This window comes from Schistocerca cancellata, chromosome 4 (genome assembly GCF_023864275.1).
Source record: "Schistocerca cancellata isolate TAMUIC-IGC-003103 chromosome 4, iqSchCanc2.1, whole genome shotgun sequence".
Classification (NCBI taxonomy): Eukaryota; Metazoa; Arthropoda; class Insecta; order Orthoptera; family Acrididae; genus Schistocerca; species Schistocerca cancellata.
Window position 1 is genome coordinate 158443664 of NC_064629.1, and position 21487 is coordinate 158465150.

Here is a 21487-nt window from a genome sequence, read left to right on the forward strand (position 1 = left end):
GAAAGAGTCTGAGAGGGCTTCGAGTAAACTATGAAAAACACGTCGTATTTGTTGTCAGTTGGAAGAGGCTATTTCTATGAAATTCAGATACTCGAGAAAACAATCCAAAGGGCACAATTTAGCCCTATCCTACAGCTGTTCTGTGACAGACTGTATCTCAGCTTTGTAAAAGATTTCGAATAATTTAGTTGTAGCAACAGTCTTATGTTGTACACGTTGAGTATAGAAACGATTGGTTGTAGTTCTGAACTACTCACACTATCTGTCAGACCATTTATGTATACAGAGAACAGGAGCAGTCCTATTACAATTCCCTGGGCACTCTTGACAGTATCCTTGTCTCTGATGAACAGTCTCCGTCAGGGACAACTGACTGGGTTCTATTATTTAAGAAGACTTCAAGACAGTCACATATCGAGAACCTATTCCGTATTCTCGGATAATCGTTAACAGTCCGCAGTGACGCAGAAACATCGTTGCAGATGGAGTACAAACTCAGCTGGGTAAGGGGAAATATGGAGTAGTGGTTTTTTCCGCTGTTTTTTTGCATGACACATCAACAGTTCTAAAATTGGTTAAAGGAACTTCAGAGAAGGTGAATCAATATGACTGGACAGTTACTGGGATTTTGTCCTGCATGAATATGTTCAGTAGCTTAATTACTGCTGCACGTCGCTTGGTTTTAATGCTGTAAATTTTTCCTGTTACTTCAAATTAAAAAAAAAAACCATTACCACTATTTCCAACTGAATTCACGACAATCCGTCGATTTTATGTTCTTAAAAGAAAAATCCATACACGCGCCTCAAAGGGAAAGACGTGACTGGAAAGGGAGTTAAGCATAACTACAGTTAAAAAGTTTTCCACTGACTTCAGACACTTCAGTTACAACTCTTGTTTCGCAAGACGTAGAAATTCAGCAACAATTTGACTTTAGTCGACAAGCTTCCATAACGAGGATTTGCTGCGTCTCCTGACTACGTCCGTTACATCTTAACCAGTTACTCAATGTGACTCCTTGTTCAGTCACGCAGGTCAAGAGTACGTGTACGCTTCGACTATCGAGGTCGAAGCATCGAAAGCGCTGTGCGACTGATGTTAGATTTTGTGTTACTTGGGCAGTAGAAGTCAGTGATGTTGGTCGAAAGACAACGGTTGAGTATGTCGCCCTCGCCGCGGAAGGCCCTCAAAAAAAAAAAAAAAAGGTGCAAATGGCTCTGAGCACTATGGGACTTTACATCTGAGGTCATCAGTCCCCTAGAACTTAGAACTACTTAAACCTAACGACATCACACACATCCATGCCCCAGGCAGGAATCGAACCTGCGACCGTAGCGGTCACGCGGTTCCAGACTGAAGCGCCTAGAATCGCACGGCCACACCGGCCGGCTCTCAACAATAGCTTTAATTACAATGATTAATGAGAAATTACATTTTTATTAAGAGTGGATAGAAAAGAGGACTGTATAAATATTGCGTGGTTGAGGGTTACTGCAGTCCATCGCACCGGTCATTTTGGGTTGCAGTAATCTTGGATCGCAGTATTGAATATACTGTACACCGTCTGATAAAAAAATAAAGCCCCCAAATAACACGATCAGATGTAACAGAAACTTCTTACACGTCACACCAACGTGTGGTATGTAAATGATTTAGGGCTGTAACACTCTGTGACAGGTATAACGGCCACCAGAGTGCGTTAGTATTGCTCGCGTTTAGTGCTGTGGCAAGGCCTGGTAAGGTATATAAAGTATGGGAACAACGATAGATGTTGAGTAATTACTGACGAGGACACGATGATGCCGCGTACTCGTGTGAGACATCGCTATCAGCACCCGACAACGTTGGCCGGTTCGTCGAATCCTACGTCATCTACATTTCTGGGATATTCGGATGTGACAGTGGCCCGATGTTGGACTGCTTTCCCTTTACTCGCATGATACACTGCGAACTATGGATGAAGGGCAACAGATTCCATATTTCTAGAGTTCCGGAAAGCATTTGGCACTGTGCCCCATTGCAGGCTGTTAACGAAGGTGCTAGCATATGGAGTAAGTTCACAGATATGTGAGTGGCTCGGGACTGCTTAAACAATAGAACTCAGTATGTTGTCCTCGACGGTGAGTGTTCATTGGAGACAAGGGTATCGTCAGGAGTGCCACAGGGAAGAGTGATAGGACCGCTGTTGTTCTCTGTATACATAAATGACCGGGTGGGCAGCAATCTGCAGTTGTTTGCTGATGATGCCGTCGTGTACAGTACGGTGTCAAAATTGAGTGACTGTAGGAAGATACAAGAAGACTTAGACAAAATTTCCAATTGGTGTAATGAATGACAGCTAGCCCTAAACGTGGAAAAATGTAAGTTGGTGCGGATGAGTAGGAAGATCAGAGCTGTAATGTTCGGATACAGTATTACTAGCGTCCAGGTGACACAGTCACGTCGTTTAAATACGTGGGCGTAAAGTTGTAAAACGATATGAGATGGAACGAGCATGTGAGAACTGTGGTAGGGAAGGCGAATGGTCGACTTCGGTTAATTGGGAAAATTTTAGGAAAGAGTGGTTCACCTGTAAAGGAGACTGCTTATAGGACGCTGGTGCGACCTTTTCTTGAGTACTGCTCGAGTGTTTGGGATCTGTATCAGATCAGACTGAAGGAAGACGTCGAAGTAATTCAGAGGTGGGCTGCTAGATTTCTTACCGCTGGGTTCAAACAACACGGAGGTATTACGGAGATGCTTTGGGAATCCCTGGAGGGAAGGCGACGTTCTTTTCGAGAAACACTATAGAGAAAAATTAGAGAAGCGGCATTTGATGCTGACTGCCGAAGAACTCTACAGCTGCTAACGTACATGGCGTGTAAGAACCAAGAAGATAAGATACGAGAAATTACGGGTCATACGGAGGCATATAGTCAGTTTTTCTTCCCTCAAAAATGGTTCAAATGGCTCTGAGCACTATGGGACTTAACTGCAGTGGTCATCAGTCCCCTAGAACTTAGAACAACTTAAACCTAACTAACGTAAGGACATCACACACATTCATGTCGGGGCAGGATTCGAACCTGCGACCGTAGCGGTCGCGCGGTTCCAGACTGTAGCGCCTAGAACCGCTCGGCCACTCTGGCCGGCTTTCTTCCCTCGTTCTCTTTGCCAGTGGAACAGGAAAGGAAATGACTAGTGGTGGTACAGGGTACACTCCGTGACGCGCCGTACGGTGGCTTGTGGAGAATCTATGTAGATGTAGATGTAGATGTGGATGAGGGCAGGCATCTCGTCGTCAAGGTTCCAGTCGATTTCATATGGTCCATTGCAAGGGAGGATTGCGGTGTTGTACATAGAGCACATCGTACCCCCTTGACATATACACCTGCCAAATGGAAACAAATAGTGGACTCCCTGCAACATTCTGTGTCGGAGGATAGTAGCCGGGAAAGGGAACTACCGTCCTACGCGTGGGATGCGTTTGGAGAGGTGCAATGGCCAGACTGTTGATGAACGGCGTTGCATTGTGTTCAGTGCCGAATCACGTTTCTGTTGCCGGCCGCGGTGGCCGTGCGGTTCTAGGCGCTTCAGGCCGGAACCGCGAGACTGTTACGGCCGCAGGTTCGAATCCTGCCTCGGGCATGGATGTGTGTGATGTCCTTAGGTTAGTTAGGTTTAAGTAGTTCTAAGTTCTAGGGGACTGATGACCTCAGATGTTAAGTCCCATAGTGCTCAGAGCCATTTGAACCATTTGAACCATTTGAACCACGTTTCTGTTCTATTCCGGATTGCCATCGTCGGCGAATATGGCAGCGACCTGGAGATAAGGATACACTTCGGTTTCTCATAATCAGAGCGTGTCCGTAGCTCTTGGTCTACTGGCTATCGTTGCTGTCTCAGGATCACGGGGTCCCAGGTTCGATTCCCGGCTGGGATGAGGATTTTCTCTGCCCGGGGACTGAGTGTTTGTGTTATCCTCAACATTTCATCATCATCATCATCATTTGTGACAGTGGCAAGATTGGACTGTGTAAAAATTGGACTGCGTAAAAATGGGACTTTGTACGGGCGCTGATGACTGCGCAGTTGAGCGCCCCACAAACCAAATATCCTCATCAATCAGAGCGTCCAGCGTGGCTCGCGGTAATGCTTCCCATGGCTGGACATGCACCCTCTTGAGACCAGCAATGGTTCTCGGAGGCATCATTAGGACCACAGTCTATGGCCTAGAGCGTCGCTTTTAAGTCGTAGTTAACAACTCTAGACACATAGTGTCCTCACGTTGAAAAGTTCTCGTCCACCAGGCCAACACTGTATTATCCATCAAATGTAACCCGTTTCCTCATGCACTTCGAAAAACGTGCATACACAGGTGTGTAATGTCATCCCTACAGACACCTATAGTCACAGTAACCCTAATAATCAAAGGCAATAACCCTCCGAATGAAATAAGAACTCCGTCTTCAGGCCAAAAGTGGCCAATATAGACCATCCGACCGCCGTGTAATCCTCAGCTGAGGATGCGGATAGGAGGGGCGTGTGGTGAGCACATCACTGTCCCGGTCGTTACGATGGCTTTCTTTGAACGGAGTCTCTTCTGTACGGTCGAGTAGCTCCTCAATTGGCATCACGAGGCTGAGTGCACCCCGAAAAATTGCAACAGCGCATGGCGGCCCGGATGGTCACCCATCCAAGTGCCGGTCACGCCCGACAGTGCTTAACTTCCGTGATCTGACGGGAACCGGTGGGTCCACTGCGGCAAGGCCGTTGCGACGAATGAAATGCAGTGCCACATTTGTTTATAATGTGACGCAGCTCCAGATGGGAATACTGACGCTGATATAAATTCCTCATTCAAACGTTTCGGCAGTGTTGCAACGTGTTCTGCAGCACCGCAAAGGAACAGAATGCGAGAATCACTCTGCAGGCTAAACCGTGACTTTTTTACGAACACGACGCTACCTCACTGTCCCTGGGTCCACACACGGTTACGAGACAACCACATTCACGGAGTCAGTCGGTGCCGTCGTTTGAGGCAAATAAATTTGTCGGGCCTCTCTCCGTGCAGATCAAACTGTCGAAATTAACGATATGCAAACCGACGGGTGATATGTGATACAGAGGCTGCAGTACGATCCTAAGTGCAGGTGCGGTGCTGTTAGACGTCTTCACATACTGAAAGCAAGACAACGAGCCTGGGGCTGGGTTGTAACATATTTTAGATCTTGCACTTACTGCCAATGAATATTTTCATTCTCCTAGACTCTTCACAACAGCTATAAAATGACTGGCTCTACACAATCTAGTTGTTGCCATCCCAGTGCATTTGTTGTGTCATCCTGAATATATCGACCCGAAGGCACACAACAAAGAGTCTAATCCACTATATTAGAGACTTGGACCCATATGGTCAATAATAGGCATTGCAAGTTTTTCGTACCATCGTGCCATGTGTATCACGTGTTGCAGTGCTGACACTCCACAGTTCGATCCACATAATGTCGTCATAACGGAATGTTTTTCGTGGATCACTACAATTCCTTAATTGTGGGCACAAGTGTACTTCAGATCTCAAAAAAGTACAATGCTATACACTGAAAATTCTTTCTGCTGGTGAATAAAACAAGCAGAGGTCAACATGGACAATATACACTACTGGCCATTAAAATTGCTACATCAAGAAGAAATGCAGATGATAAACGGATATTCATTGGACAAATATATTATACTAGAACTGATATGTAATTACATTTTCACGCAATTTGGGTGCATAGATCGTGAGAAATCAGTACCCAGAACAACCACCTCTGGCCGTAATAACGGCCTTGATACGCCTGGGCATTGAGTCAAACACAGCTTGGGTGGCGTGTACAGGTACAGCTGCCCATGCAGCTTCAACACGATACCACAGTTCATCAAAAGTAGTGACTGGCGTATTGTGACGAGCCAGTTGCTCGGCCATCATTGACCAGACGTTTTCAAAAGGTGAGAGATCTGGAGAATGTGCTGGCCAGGGCAGCAGACGAACATTTTCTGTATCCAGAAAGGCCCGTACAGGACCTGCAACGTGCGGTCGTGCATTATCCTGCTGAAATGTACGGTTACGCAGGGATCGAATGAAGGGTAGAGCCACGGTTCGTAACACATCTGAAATGTAACGTCCACTGTTCAAACAGACGTCAATGCGAACAAGAGGTGACCGAGATGTGTAAACAATGGCACCCCATACCATCACGCCGGGTGATACGCCGGTATGGCGATGACGAATACTCGCTTCCAATGTGCGTTCACCGCGATGTCGCCAAACACGGATGCGACCATCATGATGCTGTAAACAAAACCTGGACTCGTCCGAAAATAATAACGTTTTGCCATTCGTGCACCCAGGTTCGTCGTTGAGTACACCATGCCAGGCGCTCTGTGATGCAGCATCAAGGGTAACCGCAGTCATGGTCTCTGAGCTGATAGTCAATGCTGCTGCAAACGTCGTCGACCTGTTCGTGCAGATGGTTGTTGTCTTGCAAACGTCCCCATCTGTTGACTCAGGGATCGAGACATGGCTGCACGATCCGTTACAACTATGCGGATATGATGCCTGTCATCTCGACTGCTAGTGATAAGGGGCCGTTGGGATCCAGCACGGCGTTCCGTATCACCCTCCTGAGCCCAACGATTCCATATTGTGCTAACAGTCATTGGATCTCGACCAACACGAGCAGCAATGTGGCGATACGATAAACCGCAATCGCGATAGGCTACAATCCGACCTTTATCAAAGTCGGAAACGTCATGGTGCGCATTTCTCCTCCTTACACGAGGCATCACAACATTCTACCAGGCAACGCTGGTCAACTGCTGTTTGTGTATGAGAAATCGGTTGGAAACTTTCCTCATGTCAGCCCGTTGTAGGCGTCGCCACCTGCGCCAACCTTGCGTGAATGTTCTGAAAAGCTAATCATTTGCATATTACAGCATCTTCTTCCTGTCGGTTAATTTTCACGTCTGTAGCACGTCATCTTCGTGGTGTAGCAATTTTAATGGCCAGTAGTGTAATTTAGGTATCCCGTCGTTGCTGAGCAATTCATGCACTTATATTTCGTCTTGGAAACGGCAAAGTACACGGATGATTAGTTGGAAGGAATAGATAGGGTTCTGAAATTAAACTATAAGATGAATATAAACAACAGCTGAAACGAAAGAACAATGGCCTGTAGTCAAATTAAACCAAGGAATGCTGAGGGTATTCGATCATGAAATGTGACCTTTAAAGCAGTAGACGTGTTTTACTATTTGGGTAGCAAAATAAACGACGGACGGAAGTAGAGAGGGCATAAAATTTAGACGGGTAATAGGGAGAAAAGTGTGTTTGAAAAAAGGGAAATTCGTTACTTATAATATAAATTTAAATGTTAGGAAACCTTTTCCGAAGGTATTTTATGGAGTGTATCCTTGTATGGAAGTGAAAAGTAGACGATAAACAGTTCAAATAAACAGATAATACAAACATGTGAAATGTGTTACTGCAGAAGAATGCTGCAGATTAGAATTGGGGAGAAAATAAATTTATGTCACAACTTGACTGAAATAAAGGATCGGTTAATAGGACATATCCTGATGCAACAAGGGATTGACGGTTTAGTAAGGGAGGGAGGTGTGAGTGGAAGGGAGGGAGAGGGGAGGGAAAAAGTTGTAGGTTGTAGTAGTTACGCAGGATGAAGGGGCTTGCAAAGGATAGAGTAACATGGAGATGTGCATCAAACCAGTCTTCGGACTGAAGAGAACAGCAACATGGTTTCTAAAAAATGATAGTAGTAATTTAACAAAATGCTAGAAAAACAGGAACTCTGACTTCAAGTAGTAAAAATACACTGACGGGAAAAAAATCGCAACAACAAATTATCATTCATAATGGCGAGTGGTGTTCACCTGCACACTGGGCAGATGTTGGTAAAGAGCAGCCGGTTTTGAGAGCACTTCGACGGTCTCTTCGTTCGGGACAGGAGCCATTTCGGGTGTACATTTGTTCAGGTATCATATTTAATTGATTATCATGTGCAAGATCACCGGTTAATTTAAGCACGAGATAAGCCATTGCAAATGTAAAATGCTGGTACATTAATTACCGGTGTAACTGCCAGAATGTTGAATGCAAGTATGCAAACGTGCTTGCGCTGAGCCGGACAGGTACCGGAGTTTCATGACTGTTGCGCTTTGTCAGTCAGTAAAGGGACCATAATGCTGTTTGTGGATAACGCTGGAGTTGTCGCCTGGTAATGTCCCATATGGCTGGGTTGGAGACAGCTCTGGTGATCGGCAAGGCCAAGGCAACATATCCACACTATGTAGAGCATGTTTCGTTACAACAGCGGTATGTGGACGAGCTTTATCGTGCTGGAAAACACCCTCTGGAATGTTGTTCATGAACGACAGAACAACAGGTCGAATCGCCAGACTGGCATACAGTTTTGCAGTCAGGGTGCGTGGGATAACCATGAGAGTGCTCCTGCGGTCATACGAATCGCACCCCAGACTGTAACTCCAGGTGTAGGTCCAGTGTGTCTAGCATGTAGACAGGCTGGTTGTAAGCCCTCAACTGGCCACCTTCTAACCAACACACGGCCATCACTGGCACCGAGGCAGAGCCAGCTTTAATCAGAAAACACAACAGACCTCCATCGTCCCTTCCAATGAGCTCTCGCTTGCCACCACTGAAGTCGCAAGTGCCGATAGTTTGCGGTCAGTGGAACGCACGCAACAGGGCATCTGGCTCGCGGCTATGCTTAAAGCAACCGATTTGTGACAGGTCTTCGTGTCATTGTGGTGCCGACTGCTGCTCAAATTGCTGCTGCAGATGCAGTACGACACGCCAGAGCCATACGCCGAACACGATGGTCGGCCCTCTCTGTAGTTCTACGTGGTCGTCCTGATCCTAGTCTTCTTGCGACCACACATTCCCGCGACCTTCGCTGTCAGCAATCATATACAGAGGCTACATTCTTACAAAGTTTCTCAGCACTATCGGAGAAGGAACATCAAGCTTCTCGTAGTCCTATTACGTGACCTCGTTCAAAGCCAGTGTGGTGTTGATAATGGCTTCTTTGTCGTCTGAAAGGCATTCTTGACTTTCATTAAATCGCCAAGTCCAGTCTCAAAGGTAACTGACGCTCACGACGGTTACAGCACGAATTTAAAGACAACCTGACTTGTATCCTAGCGCAACGCTCATGTGACTGGCGTGAAATCTGAATAGACATCATCTTTCAAATGTAGGAACACGCCTGCCAACTTCGGTTCATGCCGCAGAATTCCTTCTTCGTGTTGCGATATTTTCCGTCAGTGTAAGAACTATGGTACTACTAAAAGGATTTTTGCAAGACGATTACATTTCTTGTATTAGGAAATTACTTTTCCTCAGACTTTCGAGCAACTTCAAACGGCAGCTGCTTCAAGATATGTATTTCATTATGTTTATCCTACGAAAATGATTTGAAAAGTCCAGACACAAACATTTACTTCAGTGCGCGGGTCTACGTGGACTTTTCGCATGGTTTTGGAAGTGACTATGATTCTGTGTGAATTCAAAGTTTCGACTTGAAATATTTAGAATTATCCCTGTTCTACAGAACAAATTTTCCGGCAGAACATAGTACGTAAGAAATAAATTAATAAGTAGCTCCATATTCACGGATTATTGACTGTATCTTTAAAAATGGGTGCCACGCACTACATGAAACAATATTCTCTCCACTATCAACTGTAATTAATCAGAGCTTTCTTCAGTGAGTAGGAGCATAGGTCACGTCCATCTGCAGATAAAGCAGCAAAACTGCAGCACAGAACTACCGTCCCGTATCACTCGACTCTATGCGTAACAGCCTTCTAGAGTATAATGAAACACACGATAGAAATTATCTTTTCTGTGAGAACCAGCCTAAAACACGGACAAAGCGAGATACAACTCACCCTCCTCACACATCACCTCCGAAATGCCGCAGACAGGGTTAACGAGATGAATTCGATTTTTCTAGACGTTTAGATGTCTACTAAAGTAAATAGGCTCGAATGGGGATCTAGCCAAATCTTCAACAGTTTCGAAGGCTTACTGGCAAGCACAACACAACATGTTAACCTCAGTGGAGAGTCATCCACAGAAGTATAAACAATTTCAAGTTCGTCTGTGATGATGACTTCCTTGTAGATAACTCAGCAAGCTTCAAGAGATAATCTGCAAACGTCCGAAATCCCAGCCATAAAAAACTTTATTCATGGAATACAGTGGACAGTTAACGTTCATGTGATATGTACACAAGTTAGGAGATAATATTAGTTGGGAAATTGGAGTTTTCGCATATGACATTCTTATCTAAGGTTATCTACGAGGCAGTTATTAGAAGGACGTATCTCCATTCTCTGTAGCATGAGTAACTGATCAGCTTACTTAATGTTACATGGTCGATCTTTAACAACTTCTATTCACTAAAAGGAATGTTGTGCTCATCATACGGGTTAACATGACCAAAATATTTTGTCAATTTTTCAGACTGTCATTAGCTGTCTTAAGTAATAAAGTAATAGGCGGCAATATACCGCGTGAATGGAAAAAGAATACTGGCGAATCAGTGGATTTAGCTTCAACGATAAACTGAGAAGTTCTCCACCCTGCAGGGAGATGACATTGATACTAAAGAAATTTTTTCACATATTAGGACACACTTAGTCTTTATCTGAAGAATCATTTAGATTATAAGCCTTTTTAAAGTAGTTATGTTACGTCTGTGTGTGTGCTTGCGAGTTTAAGGTGCTCAACAGCGACCTCATTAGCCCCTTCTAAAATATTCTGAGACGAATGTAGTTAAATCGGGTGAAGCTAGAAGTGCATAAAACAAAAACTCACTGAAAACCGCATCACTCTCTCATCGTGTCATATTCATTCACCTACCCAGTCATAGCTAATCACGAAGAATGTAAGCACTTCAACGTTGTCAATATTAGAATGCGCTGTTAATGTCCTAACTGAATTATAGAAAAGGCTAAAAACAACTCAGAAAGTGTGACTGGTTAATCACTTAGAAAGCTACCTTGATGATACATTAAAGCCTTCTTCCTAATAATTTAAGGAACATGTCAGACATGTCACAAGAAAGTTAAAAGTCTTACTATATTCGCCTCATCATCTGCTAAAATAGAAGACAGATCAGCTTATAAATTAGCCTCTACTCTCGTGTCTGCATATAAAACACTTTCATTTACAACGTGGCTTTCTGAAATGTGTGCGCCATAAACACCACACACTGATGGGTCCTCTCGTCGGACGAAGAAGATATGCGTCATCGGACTATGCCCTATCTGTAGTTGAGTGAGGACTCCATCTAGCGTTAGTGGCCGGACGGAGTTACATCCCGGTCAAGTAGTTAACTTTACATGGCTCAGTTTATTGTCTCTCACTTCCAGTTCCCTCTTTCCACTGATGCAGGACCCTGTTGCACAACGGTCAAGATAAAACATTTGTGAGTGGGGGGGGGGGGGGGGGGGGGCCGCAGCACATTGGGTGACAGGCTTGGCCGCCTCATCATCTATTCGTTTTCCTGTATCCCTATGTCCCCGGTGTTTGAAGACGGAGAAGGGAGTCCTCGTTGTTTTTCTTTCGGTACATGTTACATGTGTTATATAGGTTTAGGGCACTCTGTGAGTCGGTGTTGACGACGGGTTTCTCATCTCAAATAATTCAGCATCAAATTTAGTACAGAGATATGGTAAATAAACCTTGCGCATGCGCTCACAGAAAACCACCCAGCAGCCGAGAGCTCTTAATTAGACTTGTCTGTAAATACAACTACATAATTATGATTTACGCTTAAAATTTGATAAGATATCGAATTAAAAGCATACATTATGTGATCAAAACTATTTGGACACCCCCAAAAACATACGTTTTTCATATAAGGTGCATTTCGCTGCCACCTAATGCCAGGTACTCCATATCAGCGACCTCATTAGTCATTAGACATCGTGAGAGAGCAGAATGGGGCGCTACGCGGAACTCACGGACTCCGAACGTGGTCACGTGACTGAGTGTCACTTGTGTCGTACATCTGTACGCGAGATTTCCACACTCCTAAACATCTCTAGATCCACTGTTTCCGATGTGATAGTCAAGTGAGAATGTGAAGGGACACGTACAGCACAAAACCGTACAGCCCGACTTCGTCTGTTGACTGACAGAGACGGCCGACAGTTGAAGAAGGTCGTAATGTGTAATAGGCTGGCATCTATCCAGACCATCACACAGGAATTCCAAACTGCATCAGGATCCACTGCAAGTACTGTGAAAGTTAGGCAGGAGGTGAGAAAACTATGATTTCTTGGTCGAGCGGCTGCTCATAAGCCACACATCACGCCGGTAAATGCCAAACGACGCCTCGCTTCATGTAAGGAGCGTAAACATTGGACGATTGAACAGTGGAAAAACGTTGTGTGGAGTGACGAATCACGGTACACAATGTGGTGAGGCGATGGCAGGGCGTGGGCGTGGCGAACGCCCAGTGAACGTCATCTGCCACAGTGTGTAGTGCCAACAGTAAAATTGGGAGGCGGTGGTGTTATGATGTGGTCGTGTTTTTCATGGAGGGGGCTTCCACCCCTTGTTGTTTTGAGTGACAATAATACAGCACAGGCCTACATTGATGTTTTAAGTACCTTCTTGCTTCCCACTGTTGAAGAGCAATTCGAGGATGGCGATTGCATCTTTTACCAAGATCGAAGACCTGTTCATAATGCAGGGCCTGTGCCGGAGTGGTTCCATGACATTAACATTCCTGTAATGGTCTGGCCTGCACAGAGTCCGGACCTGAATCCTATAGAATACCTTTGGAATGTTTTGGAACGCTGACTTCGTGCCAGGCCTCGCCGACCGACCTCGATACCTCTCCTCAGTGCAGCACTCCGTGAAGAATGGGCTGCCATTCCCCAAGAAACCTTCCAGCACCAGATTGAACGTATGCATGCGAGAGAGAAAGCTGTCATCAAGGCTAAGGATGGGCCAACACCGAATTGAATTGGGTCATTAGCGATGGAGGGCGCCACGAACTTGTAAGTCATTTTCAGCCAGGTGTCCGGATACTTTTGATCACACAATGCACTTAGGAGCACAGTTTCTCCCGGCCTAATCAATAGCCGAAGCAGAGTCGGCTCCAACGGTGGATCAGAATTGGTATTCGTTGCACGCCACAAGGTTCTACTTTTTATGGATATCAAATTCCCGGAGTTACTGTTCTCACTTCTGTTGCTATGAATCCACACGGGGGCACCACAGGTTGTTCTGCTAACTTGCAGGGTTGGACAAAAATATGGAAGGACCACGAGAAATGCATGCTTGAACATAAACGCAGATGCTATCCAAGTTGCACAGTTGTATTTGACCATGAACGGCACCTGTGCTGTGCCCTCAATACGTCGCGGTCAGAGCAGCGTACTGTGATCTTGTGAGTGCCTCACGTCGGAGATAAGTGAATTCGAAGTTGTTGGTGATCGTGTGGTGGATACTTCCGTAACCTAGGCAGCCGAAGTGTTTGGTGTTTCAAGAGGCACCGTATCGAAGATTTATAGGGAAAGCAGAAAAAACATCAACCGCTAAGTCACAACGAGGGCGAAACGGTTTGATGAGTGATCGTGACAGACGATCATTGAAGAGGACTGTAACGAAAAAAAAAGAGGACGATAGCTGCAAAAGTTACTGTAGAACTGAATGTCGCAGCCCAAAATGTTTCGAGACTGGATTAATAAAAAAACCGAGAAAAGTTAAGATGGTGGTTTTAACGGTTGGGGTGTTCTACATAGTGTTCCCCAACTTGAGTTCAAAGCGCAGAACGTTCATACAACCATATGGGACTCTCAGAAATGTCCTTCTTTAGGACGTTGTTACATTGACTTAGATATCGGTTATGTCGCCAAAGGGTTGACCCGTCATGTGAATTTCTGCACGTTGTAGTTTTTTGACAGATTGATATTGGTAACATCAAGTACTGTCACCGGTGACGATTTTTTCCAGAAGAAAATGCCCGATTTTGGCATTACAATCAAGTTGCGGCAGATGTCCACGCGTCGTTTTTCTGGTGAGTCAAAGAATGCGGGAAAGTTTGGCACACACTTTTTTGTTCTTCAAAACATTTGGAGAATATCTTGAAGACTTGATGTAGAGAAGTTACTCTACTTCGGTTTGTGACAAAACAAATTTGACTCACTACTGCTGCACGGCCACTGCTTACTGTCTGCTCGTAACTAGCCGAATGCACGTCTGTTGTTTACAGTTGTTAGTTCAAGCTGCCACTGTAGTTACTGCGCTCATGTCGCTTATACGCCAGAAATAAAATCAGTCTCGGAACTTTTGGGATGGTGGGTTTATGTTATCACATAAGTCTTGTCTATTTTTCATTACAGTTATGGTTGTATATGTGTGAATTGACTGCTATTTTTCCTTTCACACTGTGAAACATCGAGCAATACGAATAGCAGTTGCCATGCTGGGGATATCCTGCACATCACTGACAGATCCCACTAAGTTGCTCAAAAAAGTATTGCACCACTTGTGTATTTGCGAATGTGTGCGGACTTAGATTCGATGGCAGACAGGGGGCAGCAGGGAATAAAAGAATAAGGCTAATGAAACTGTAAAACAAAATCTGCTGCTGGTTAACATTCATTACTTGTTGCTCCATCACGTCCATTGTAACATGCTTTGATCCTCCTTGAAATGTCTACATTGTGGTGAAGTTGATGATTAAGACTGTCAGACTCTTCGGGGCAACACTCTGTAGCTCATCCAAGGTGTGAAGAAGGTTCCTACGATGACACATGGCAACCTGATCATGAGAATGCTCAGATGGATTCATGTAAGTGCATACCGAGTCATTTCGTCTGGGCGATTTATAGCCCCGAAAGGAAGGTGTTCTCGAGGAAGGCGTGGTGTGATTGTGCATTACCATCTCTAAAGACGAACCCAACGCCAAAATGTTGACTGTAGAGCTGGACAATAGGTTAGCGGAGCCTATGCACGGTCCTCAAATTACGCTCGATGGTGGTGAAAGGCAAACGACATCTTTTTATCCTGGCTGCCTCCACACTGTTCTGCGACGGAAGTCAGGTGTCAAGCAATCCTACACTCGTCGATGAAGACAAACGGGCGCCATCGATTTAGGTGTCATTGCAGGCGTTCCCTTGACCACTTTCTTCGTGCACTGCGGAGCTCTGAGTTTTGTGCTACGGTTCCTAATGGGCGCCTAGGGCGAAAATCATCACGTGGAGGCGGCTGTGAACTATGTGGGTCGAGACAGCCCTCTCAGTTGCCTCCAAAATCACAAAGCGTAATTCTGTGGCATCATCCTTTGAATATCTGCGATCCATAAATCGAAGGTAGTGGTAGTCAGCTGGTATTGTTGACTGTGGGCGACCATTGCGTATCAGATCTTAAGTGTTTTGTGTCTCACCATTATGGATGAATGTTCAGATATCTTCCGCAGTCAATTCTATTACATTTCGAGCTACACAATCACGCTTCTGGGTCCTTTTCATGGATCTAATTCTGATTCCACGAAGCTTCCGAACTGCAGCTAGATGACATCGACATCTTGCCACATATTTCGGCTGACAACCACTCAGCCATTGTAAAACACTCATCTAAAGATAGTTGTACGTTTGTCAGACGAAATATCGCGGCAATATGTCGACGTCATCAGGCTGCAATTTCGAAACTTCATGGAATTCTCATTACGTCGGGAAAACTTCAAGAATGAGATATAATTCTGTCAGTCCTCTGCTTAGATCTCTCGGTCGGCAAGAGTTTTTTAAGAGTACGATTCGTGCCTCAATTATGCACACAGTTTTGACCCGTCAGAAAATTTCACACGTGATGTAAGTAAGATGGCTATTTAGAAAGTAAGCTCCGATGGCGCGCGAAATGGTAACCACAATGAAAATCCGATGAAACTTTGCACAGATGTGTTGGGCAGTGTCTCTACTATTCCCGCCGATCGCATCACGTCACTCTTTTCAGTTCTGAGCACACAGTGAGAACTAAAGAGATAGTGTCTCCTGCCAAGTATGAGGGCCTGGTGAGAGATTTCGCCTGAAGTGATGCAGACCACATAACATAAGTGTCATGCGTTTCCTTCTTCATGACACTTCTAGGCCGGTCCCTGCAGTGGCAATGAAGTTGCTCCTGCAGCGTTTTCAATGGGGAGTGTTTGATCACCCACAATACAGCCCGTAATAGGCACCCCCTGAGTTTCATCTCTACTCACACGAACCGTTGGCTATGAAGACAACATTTTGGCACAGACAACGAGCTGTAGACTAGCGCAGAGAATTGATGGAAATCACAGGTGACTGCCTTCTATGACGAGGGTAATGGAAAGATGGTAAAACGTTACGACAAATACCTTAGTCGGAGAGGCGACTATGTAGAGAAGTAGTTGGAAAGTAGAGCTAACTGTTGCAAATAAAACAGTTTTGAGTTTCACAGGGGTTTCCATTTTACGACCGATCGGACCTTTCTTCCCGAATACCCTCGTGTCTTATAGATGTCACAACCAGCGAAATGTTTACTTTGAGAGAACGTGGCAGGCAGTACTTTAGAAGCACTTTACACTTGACTCATATTTGCAAGGACAGCGGTTCAAGACCGCTTCCTTCCTTTAGGATTTATGTTCCCCGTGATTTCCCTAAACTGCTAAAAGCAAATGCCGGGATGGTTCTTGTGAAAGAGCATGGTCGATTTCCTTACTCAGTCTGAGCTACTGCTCCTTATATGAGAATTTCGTTAGTGACAGAAGTTAAACCCTAATTTTCCTTCCTTCAAACGCTGTTCAAAGACTTATATGATGAAAATAAAGATTACTTGTAACACCATTAGTCACTTATGATAGAACTTTCACGTTTTCTGGTGTGTCAAACGCGGCCTTGCGGCGTTTTATCGAGTCGCGTAAAAGGAAATCTCAGTATCCAGAATCAATTTTTCATTCTGCACCGGAGCGTTCGCTGCTATGAAACTTCCTGGAAGATTAAAACGGCCCCGAGTTCGAGTCTCGGTCCGGCACACAGTTTTAATCTACCAGGAGATTTCGAAAGCTCAGTGGCTGTAGCGCTGCGAAGAATGACCGAACAAGACAAGAGACGCAGGTTTGGTTACAAGCAACACGGAGGAGAGAGTCTGGCGTAGAAACCGGTCGCTATAGCTCCGGTGCCTGATGATCAAGCCTTTTGCTGCACGTATGGTCACTTACCGACAGCCGCACATCTGACTTGTTAGAAATCTCAGCAGCTGTCCCGCAGGATAACTTGCCATGCAAACAGCTGGCTACTTCAAGCCACTGTAAGCCTACAGAAACGCACAATTTTGCCTTTAGTTATCTAGTACTAACAAGAACTTGCCTTTCTTGTTTCTTCTCAGGTCAAGGACTGAAAAATTCGATCGTCCATTCCTATACGGCAACTGAATCGACGAAATGATGTTGAATTTGTAGGTGACTAGTCCTCAAACATCACAGGTAGTTGGTACTGGCGAAAAAGCACTGTCTAAGAGCTAGATAACCCCATGAGTTTATAAATATGCTAATTATAGAATCAGACCTCTTAACTAACTATTCCTGGATTTCAACACACGGTTAAATTAACCACGGTGTATTTAATACATTTTCATTTCCGTTGCTGTTTCAGAGGCACCTCTCTGATTTCTCAAAGCATTTTTGTTTTACGTTTTTGTTTCATTGCACAGCGTTCAGTAGGTGCATGCTGAGGACGTATGCAAAAACGGAAAAGGCAGAATAGGTAGCAGATCTCCAAAGAAAGGGAGAGGAATTCAAGCTTCTGACTACAATGAAGAGTATATAGACGAAACATTAGCTTAACTTGATGTGGATAGGGATGTAATAGAGCATAGCCTGTATGAAGAAACCGTCCAAATATTGTCTTTATGTAGGAAAACGACAGAAATCTTGAATCTGGATGACTGGTCAAGCATCTGACTCTTGGTCGTACCGAGTACGAGTCCGGTGTCGGAAATAGTATGTTATTTCGCTCGGTTCATATGGACTAACGGGGTAAGGAAGACAGAACAAGAACGATGAGAGTGGGTTCTGCACATAATTCAATACTGCAGACGTGGTGAGGAGGGTACGGGAAAGATGAAGCATATAAATTTTCTTAGGCGACTACTCATTTCACCAAAGGCATACCAGCCTCCATAGCAGATGTCGTTGACGCAAGTTAAGGCGGTGACGCTAGAATAGGGAGTTAGCGATTCGAGTCCAAAGCGTGATATAAATTTTCGTCTCGTAGTACACTACTGGCCATTAAAATTGCTACATCAAGAAGAAATGCAGATGATAAATGGATATTCATTGGACAAATATATTATACTAGAACTGACATGTGATTACATTTTCACGCAATTTGGGTGCATAGATCCTGAGAAATCAGTACCCAAAACAATAACCTCTGGCCGTAATAACGGCCTTGATACGCCTTGGCATTGAGTCAAACAGAGCTTGGATGGCGTGTACAGCTACAGCTGCCCATGCAGCTTCAACACGATACCACAGTTCATCAAGAGTAGTGACTGGCGTATTGTGACCAGCCAGTTGCTCGGCCACCATTGACCAGACGTTTTCAATTGGTGAAAGATCTGGAGAATGTGCTGGCCAGGGAAGCAGTCGAACATTTTCTGTATCCAGAAAGGCCCGTACAGGACCTGCAACATGCGGTCGTGCATTATCCAGCTGAAATGTAGGGTTTCGCAGGGATCGAATGATAGGTAGAGCCAAGGGTCTGAACACATCTGAAATGTAACGTCCACTGTTCAAAGTGCCGTCAATGCGAACAAGAGGTGACCGAGACGTGTAACCAATGGCACCCCATGTGATCACGCCGGGTGATACGCCAGTATGGCGATGACGAATACACGCTTCCAATGTGCGTTCACCGCGATGTCGCAAAACACGGATGCGATCATCATGATGCTGTAAACAGACCCTGGATTCATCCGAAAAAATGACGTTTTGCCATTCTTGCACCCAAGTTCGTCGTTCAGTACACCATCGCAGGCACTCCTGTCTGTGATGCAGCGTCAAGGGTAACCACAGCCACGGTCTCCGAGCTGATAGTCCATGCTGCTGCAAACGTCGTCGAACTGTTCGTGCAGACGGTTGTTGTATCGCAAACGTCCCCATCTGTTGACTCAGGGATCGAGACGTGGCTGCACGATCCGTTACAGCCATGCGGATAACATGCCTGTCATCTCAACTGCTAGTGATACGAAGCCGTTCGGATCGAGCACGGCGTTCCGTATCACCCTCCTGAACCCACCGATTCCATATTCTGCTAACAGTCATTGGATCTCGACCAACGCGAGCAGCAATGTCGCGATACGATAAACCGTAATTGCGATAGGCTACCTTCCGACCTTTATCAAAGTCGGAAACGTGATGGTACGCATTTCTCCTCCATACACGAGGCATCACAACAACGTTTGAGCAGGCAACGCCGGTCAACTGCTGTTTGTGTACGAGAAATCGATTGGAAACTTTCCTCATGTCAGCACGTTGTAGGTGTCGCCACCGGCGCCAACCTTGTGTGAATGCTCTGAAAAGCTAATCATTAGCATATCACAGCATCTTCTTCCTGTCGGTTAAGTTTCGCGTCTGTAGCACGTCATCTTCGTGTTGTAGCAGTTTTAATGACCAGTAGTGTATCTCACCGGGCGAGAGGAGCATGGTTGATGGCCTACAGCTCTTGGTCACCAGACCAAGAATCAATATACTAAATCCAATCGATGGACCGTGCTGCGGTGTCAGGCAGTATACGACGAGACTGAATCTGAGATGGCAGGGAATGACATGGGATTAAGCAGTGTGCTAGTACCCCTGGGTACCACTGCAAATCACCTGGGCAGATTTCACGGTGTTATCAATAAAACTGTCTTTGAAGTACGCAATGTCATCTATCAAGGCGTCGGGAATATACGGATGTGCGGAAGGCGTTGGGCGTTAGTTCCTTGTCGCCGGCTCGCCAGACGCATGAGAGAAAAATTTTGAACACGTGTTCTACGTCTACGTATGTACTCTGTCAACAACTGTACAGCGAGTGGCGGGTGATACAACGTAGCAATGTTGTCGATTTTCTGTCCTATTCCATTCACGTATCGAGTGAGGGGAAATGACTGCCTATGCACTGGTGTCCAAAATAAAGCAACAAACCGCTACTTCTCCGTTCTGTATCTAATTCACGGTATAATCACACAAACTGTCAACTGCACGGAAGACAGCATTCCAGTCGATGGACAACCATCCCAACAATGACGTCAGGGCACTTATGAAATGAGGTAATGTTTGCCGGGTACCCCCGAATCCACAATCGCTGCCTACACAGTCACAGACGGTGCAGTATGGCACAGAGAAGATGCCAAGCAGACTCACTTCTGTGGAGGGTCACTGAAAGAAGGGAAGCAGGACAGTCGCAAACTAATGTGGCTCGATGGCTTAATGTGAATAGTTCCGTTGTTTCTCGGATGTGGCGTCAGTTTATAGAGACCGAAGCTGTATCCTGAAGACCAGGGCAGGGCCAATCACGTGTGACTTCACAACAGAAGACCGTCGTTTGGCTGTAAGGGCACGACAGTACCGCCTTAGTACTGCATGGCAGCTGGCAGTATGAATTGGACGTCTTGTATCGAGGCAAATGGTGTGCAGAAGGCTTCGGCATACTGGCCTTAATTGTCGGAGACCTGCTGTATGTCTACCTCTGACGCGTCTTCACAGAAGGGTAGGTGTAGAGTGGAGTCATCAACAAGGCCGCTCGGACGATCGAACAATGGGCCAATATTATTGTCACTGAGCAGTCCCGATTCAGTTTTCAGAGTGATTCTTTATGTATTCGCAACTGGAGCGAACGTGGAACACGATTCCGGTACCCAAACATTGTAGAAAGAGATCGATATCGAGGAGCATCCCTAACGGTGTGGGCAGGGATTATGTTTACCACACGAACCGCTCCTCATGAAATTGTACCGGCGAATCGGCAAGGTTTAACTGCTGTCAGGTATCGTGACGAGATCTTGGGTCCTCATTTGCGGTTGTTGCGAGGTTTTCTTGAAAATGGAAGATATTGCACTCATGGCGTCGCCTGCTCGTTCTCCAGATTTGAATCCCATAGAGGATTCTGGGATACACTATGGAGATGGTTTGCATCACGACAGCATCAACCAACCACTCTCCAAGACTGTGAACAGCTCTGCAGTAAGAATGGGCGTTATTGCCTCAGTATGAGACTGATGATATCATTGACAGCATGACCCGCCGTTGTCAGGTCCGTATTGCTGCCAGAGGTGGTCACACCCCATACTGAGCATATTAACCAGTTGTTAGAATGTGTGTGCAAATCCGTTAAGTTGGAAAAAACGAAGGACATTTTTGTCTACCGTTACGCATGTTGTAGTTGTTTACGTTTTGTATTC

The 21487-nt window shown here is 45.4% G+C and overlaps 1 protein-coding gene and 1 pseudogene across 2 annotated transcripts in view; both read right to left on the reverse strand.

Moving 5' to 3' along the window:
* Positions 1-21487, reverse strand: part of LOC126183441 (hyaluronidase-like) — a 268965-nt gene that overhangs the window by 134193 nt on the left and 113285 nt on the right. The gene's annotated exons all lie outside the window — the stretch shown is intronic.
* Positions 4640-4757, reverse strand: LOC126185986 (5S ribosomal RNA; annotated as a pseudogene).